The sequence below is a fragment of the Colobus angolensis genome, unplaced genomic scaffold, assembly GCF_000951035.1.
Source record: "Colobus angolensis palliatus isolate OR3802 unplaced genomic scaffold, Cang.pa_1.0 Scaffold82, whole genome shotgun sequence".
In the NCBI taxonomy this organism is placed as follows: domain Eukaryota; kingdom Metazoa; phylum Chordata; class Mammalia; order Primates; family Cercopithecidae; genus Colobus; species Colobus angolensis.
Window position 1 is genome coordinate 6,038,117 of NW_012122043.1, and position 5,828 is coordinate 6,043,944.

The 5,828-nt window shown below is 46.1% G+C and overlaps 1 protein-coding gene across 1 annotated transcript in view; it reads right to left on the minus strand.

The window, feature by feature from the left end:
- The window catches only part of AGAP1 (ArfGAP with GTPase domain, ankyrin repeat and PH domain 1), a 611,312-nt gene that overhangs the window by 25,682 nt on the left and 579,802 nt on the right, over window positions 1-5,828 (minus strand). The window lies entirely within an intron of this gene.

Sequence of the window (5,828 nt, forward strand, 5' to 3'; positions counted from 1 at the left end):
GCCTCCTGAGTTCAACCACTCCTGGGTTCAACCAATTCTCTGTCTTAGCCTCCTGGGTAGCTGGGATTACAGGCGCATGCCACCATGCTTGGGTAATTTTTGTATTTTTAATAGAGACGGGGTTTCACCATATTGGTTAAGCTGGTCTTGAACTCCTGACCTCAGGTGATCCACCTGTCTCAGCCTCCCAAAGTGCTGGGATTACAGGTGTGAGCCACCGCGCCCAGCCTCAAATTCTTGGTAATTATTGAAATGGGCCCTAAATTATCTAGCTGATCCTGGAGAGCCCAGTTGCTTTCAAGTGTCGGTTGATGGCAAAGATATCACCAAGTCCTCTGAGAAACAATATAAAACTATACAGTGAGGTTTTCAGGAAGCTAGATTTTTGAATTTGTAGGGCAATTCTGATGTTATGGCCTCCGTATAAAATGTCCTTTTTTTGAAATGATGGTTGACAGTGAATGACTTATTTAATGTCCTGAATTCTGCAAAATTAAGAACCAAGCACCCTATTTCTATTTCCCAAATATATTTTAAAACTTGACTTAACTGGGAAGCCCCATCCCCCTGTGCGTCCTTGCAGTGAAGTCCGTGCCCAGCAGCCTACCTGCTGGCTGCTCCGCTGGGGAGGTGGGGCTAGTCTGCTCCTAGGCCTAGCCTCCTTCCTCTGTCCTTATGCACTAGGATGGTTGGAGGCCTTTAGAAAAGGCTTTTAGGACCAGGCGGGCTAACACCTGTCATTCCAGCACTTGGGGAGGCTAATGTGGCAAGATCACTAGAAGCAAATCGTTTGAGATCAGCCTGGTCAATATGAGACCCTGTCTCTATAAAAATTAAAAAAAAAAATTAGCTGGGTATGGTGCTGCACACCTGCAGTCCCAGCTACTTGGGAGACTGATGTGGGGGATTGCTTGAGCCCAGGAGTTAGAAGCGGCAGTGAGCTATGTTTGCGGTGCTGCACTCCAGCCTGGGCAGGAGAGCAAGACCCAAAACCCTGTTTCTCTTAAAAAAAAAAAAAAAAAGATTTCATTAAGTCAGCCAACATTTTAATTTAATTAATTTATTTTTGCATCAGAGTCTTGCTGTGTTACCCAGACTGGATTGCAGTGGTGCAATCTCAGCTCACTGCAACTTCCGCCTCCTGGGTTCAAGTGATTCTTGTGTCTCCGCCTCCTGAGTAGCTGGGATTACAGGCGTGCGCCACTACGCCCAGCTGATTTTTATATTTTTAGTAAAGATGAAGTTTCATCATGTTGCCCAGGCTGGTCTTGAACTCCTGACCTCGTGTGTTCCCCCTTGGCCTCTCAAAATGCTGGGATTATAGGTGTGAGCCCCCGCACCTGGCCCAACATTATTTTAAATGAATAAAACATTCAGAATCTAAAAAAACGGTATGACAGTCCAGCATGAAATCAGCATACAGTTCAGCAATTCCACTTCTAGGTATATACCCAAAAGAATCGAAAGCAGGGACTGAAGTAGACATTTGTATGTCCACGTTCATAGCAGCATTCTTCACAATAGCTAAGATGTGGAAGAAACACAAGTGTTCATTGACAAAAGTTCAGATAAGCAAAATGTGGTCTATCCACACAATGGAATAGCATTCAGCTTTCTTAAAGGCTGCATATTCTAATATTCAAGGATAGAAATTCTAATATCTGCTACAACATGATGAACCTTCAGGACACTCTGCTAGTGAAGTAAGTCAGGCACAAAAGACACATACTATAAGATTCCACTCACATGAGGTGCCAGGAGTTGTCATTTCATAGAGAAGGAGAGGAGAATGGCAGGCGCCAGGGGCCAGGGGTGTGGGAGTTTGTATTTCATAGGTACAAAGTTTCAGTTTGGGATAATGGAAAAGTTCTGGAGATGGATGTGCAGCAATGTCAATATACTGAGCACCACTGAACTGCCCACTTAAAATTGGTTAAGATGTCCTAACCTCGTGATCCACCCACCTTGGCCTCCCAAAGTGCCAGCATTACAGGCATGAGCCACCGCACCTGGCTGAGACCACCCTGGTCAACATGGCGAAAACCCATTTCTACTAAAATACAAAAACTTAGCTGGGCATGGTGGCGCATGCCTGTAGTTCCAGCTACTCAGGAGGCCGAGGCAGGGGAATCACTTGAACCTGGGAGGCAAGGTTGCAGTGAACAGAGATCGCGCCACTGCACTCCAGCCTGGCGACAGAGCAAGACTCCATCTCCCAAAAAAAAAAAAAAAAAAAAGGTTAGGATAAATTTTATGTTAGGTATCTTTCATCACAATTAAAAAATCCAGACTCTGGGTACTCCTTTGCTCCCTCAGACAGACACCACAGTGTGAGTCAAATTGCAAGCCCATGTTTTGAAGGCCCACATTTAGCCAAAGAACTTAAAATTGATACATTTTTACCTATCATGGGTTTGGATCATACTCCTGAAAGACACAAATCCAAATACCATAATTTTAAATGCTGAAAAAAGTACAGCATTTTATTATAAACGTTTATTTGAAGATTTGAGGGACTTTGCAGGAGGAAATAGATTTCACTTGAGTCCCAAACCATAGCGACAGATTTGGAATTGGTGCCATCAAGGCTTCTGAAAGTGAATTTCAAGATATTATCAATAAACTTTGTTTTTTCCATTCAGCACAATGCATTTGGTAAAAAAGTCAGATGAGAGGACTGGCCAGGTGATACTGGAAGGATGAAACTTCGGTTTAAAAGTGCTTCATTCAGCCCTGCGGGGTGGCTCACGCCTGTAATCTCAGCATTTTGGGAGGCCGAGGTGGATCACTTGAGGTCGGGAGCTCGAGACCAGCCTGGCCAACATGGTAAAACCCCATCTCTACTAAAAAAAAAAATACAAGGCGGGTGCGGTGGCTCAAGCCTGTAATCCCAGCACTTTGGGAGGCTGAGACGGGCGTATCATGAGGTCAGGAGATCGAGACCATCCTGGCTAACATGGTGAAACCCCATCTCTACTAAAAATACAAAAAATTAGCTGGGCGAGGTGGCTCAAGCCTGTAATCCCAGCACTTTGGGAGGCTGAGACGGGCGTATCATGAGGTCAGGAGATCGAGACCATCCTGGCTAACACGGTGAAACCCCGTCTCTACTAAAAAATACAAAAAACTAGCCGGGCGAGGTGGCGGGCGCCTGTAGTCCCAGCTACTCGGGAGGCTGAGGCAGGAGAATCACTTGAACTGGGGAGGCGGAGGTTGCAGTGAACAGAGATCATGCCACTGCACTCCTGCCTGGGTGACAACAGCGAGACTCTGTCTCAAAAAAAAAAAAAAAAAAAAAAAATGCATCATTTGTCTGCATCGGCATTTCATCTAACTGATGACATTCCAGGAGCGTTTTTTATTTCTTTTGAGATGGAGTCTCACTCTGCTCCCCAGGTTGGAGTGCAGTAGCGCGATCTTGGCTCACTGCAACCTCTGCCTCCCAGGTTCAAGGGATTCTCTCGCCTCAGCTTCCCAGTAGTTGGGATTACAGGTGCGCACCACCACGCCCAGCTAACTTTTGCATTTTAGTAGAGATGGGTGTTTCACCATGTTGGCCAGGCTGGTCTCAAACTCCCGACCTCAGGGCTCTGCCCACCTCGGCCTCCCAAAGTGATGGGATCACAGGCGTGAGCCACTGTGCCTGGCCGACATTCCAGGAGTTTTTAACGAGAAAAGTCATATTTGGGTGAAGAAGCCAGTGAGGTTACCTACTGGTTCAACAATAACTATGCACATGGTAGGGTAAGATATACAGTATTGCTGTTCCATCACCAGTATTGCTTCCACCAGATCTGTGGTTTGTATCTCAGTGAATGCAGAATGGATTTCCAAGTACCCAAAACAATAAAGAAGCATGGCACAGAAGCTGGGGAAATGTAATGGGAAATAACTCATGTTGACAAACCCTGAATCACAGAAGAATTTCCAAAAGAGCAGCGTCACACAGAAAATGAATGTGAACTTATTCTCTACAGAGAGTCACATCCTGAAAGGAAAAAAGCAGCTATGTGCTATGATGCAAAAGTCAAGAATATAATGATTGTGAAAGGTGGCCAGCTCTTAGGGACTATCTCTGTGCAACTACCCATAATCTATCCCTAAACTAATATACTTTTTCATATGTCAAATTTCTTAAAAGTTTTTCCCACAATTTTACATTGTCAGCATTATTCTAATTAGTTTTATGCATTTTTTGCAAACTTGACTCCCTCAAAGTACATTTACCACAACACTGTAAGCACTGTGCCCATGTCAACATCTACCAACATAGAATTTCCTGTTACATTTTCCCTTTTTTGGGTATTTTTTTAAGAGAGAGTCTTTTTTCATATTTTTAATCTTTTTTTATTTTACAGACAAGGCATCTCACTGTGTTGCGTAGGCTGGTCTCAAACTCCTGTGCTCAAGTGATCCTCCGGCCTCAGCCTCCCACAGTGCTGCGATTACACACATAAGCCACTGTGCCCAGCCAAGACAGCATCTAATTCTGTCAACCAGGCTGGAATGCAGTGGCATGATCATGGCTCACTGCAGCCTTGACTTTCTGGGCTCCACTGATCCTCCCACTTCAGCCTCCCAAGTAGTCGGGACCACAGGCGCATGCAACCACACCTGGCTGATTTTTCAATTTTTTGTAGAGAGGGGGTTTCACCGCAGTTCCCTGGCTGGTCTCGAACTCCTGAGCTCAAGCAATCCACCTGCCTTGGCCTCCCAAAGTGTTGGAATTACAGGCGTCAGCTACCACGCCTGCCCTGCCTCGCCCCGCTCCCCCAAACCTTTTTTGAGACAGTGTCTCACTCTCACCAAGGCTAAAGTACAATGGCTTGATCAGGGTTCACTGCAGCCTGGACCTCCCGGGCTCAACTGCTCCTCCTATCTCATCCTCAAGAGTAGCTGGGACCTTGGCCCGGCGCAGTGGCTCAAGCCTGTAATCCCAGCACTTTGGGAGGCCAAGACGGGCGGATCACGAGGTCAGGACATCGAGACCATCCTGGCTAACCTGGTGAAACCCCATCTCTACTAAAAAATACAAAAAACTAGCCGGGCAAGGTGGCAGGCGCCTGTAGTCCCAGCTACTCGGGAGGCTGAGGCAGGAGAATGGCGTAAACCCGGGAGGCAAAGCTTGCAGTGAGCTGAGATCCTGAGATCCGGCCACTGCACTCCAGCCTGGGCCACAGAGCGAGAGCCCTTAACAAAAAAAAAAAAAAAAGAAAAAAAAAGAGTAGCTGGGACCACAGGCACGTGCCACTACACCCGGCTAATTTTTTTTTTTTTTTTTTTTGTAGAGATGGGGTCTCGCTATGATGCCTAGGCTGGTCTTGAACTCCTGGACTCAAGTGATCTGCCTGCCTTGGCTTCCTAAAGTTTTAGGATTACAGGCATGAGCCACCGTTGCCCCGATCCATTTTTCCATCTTCTGTGCCAGGCTTTTTCATGGTTTTGGGTATGTGGAAATTCATTCTGTATGCACTTATATACAGTCCACAAATTTCATGAAATTTCTTCAATAAATGAATATCTGCATTTGTGAAAGATAGAATTTCTCCAGATCTCATTGGGTGCAGTGCTCATGCCTGTAATCCCAGTGCTTTGGGAGGTCAAGATGGGAGGATCGCTTGAATCCAGGAGATCAAAACCAGCCTGAACAACACAGTGAAGCCTGGTCTCTACAAAAAATACAAAAACTAGCTGGTCGTGGCAGTCTGTGCCTATATTTGCAACTACTCAGGAGGCTGAAGTGGGAGGTTTGCTTGATCCCGGGAGGCGGAGGTTGCAGTGAACCATGATTGAGCCATGGCTCTCCAGCCTGAGCAACAGAGACCTGT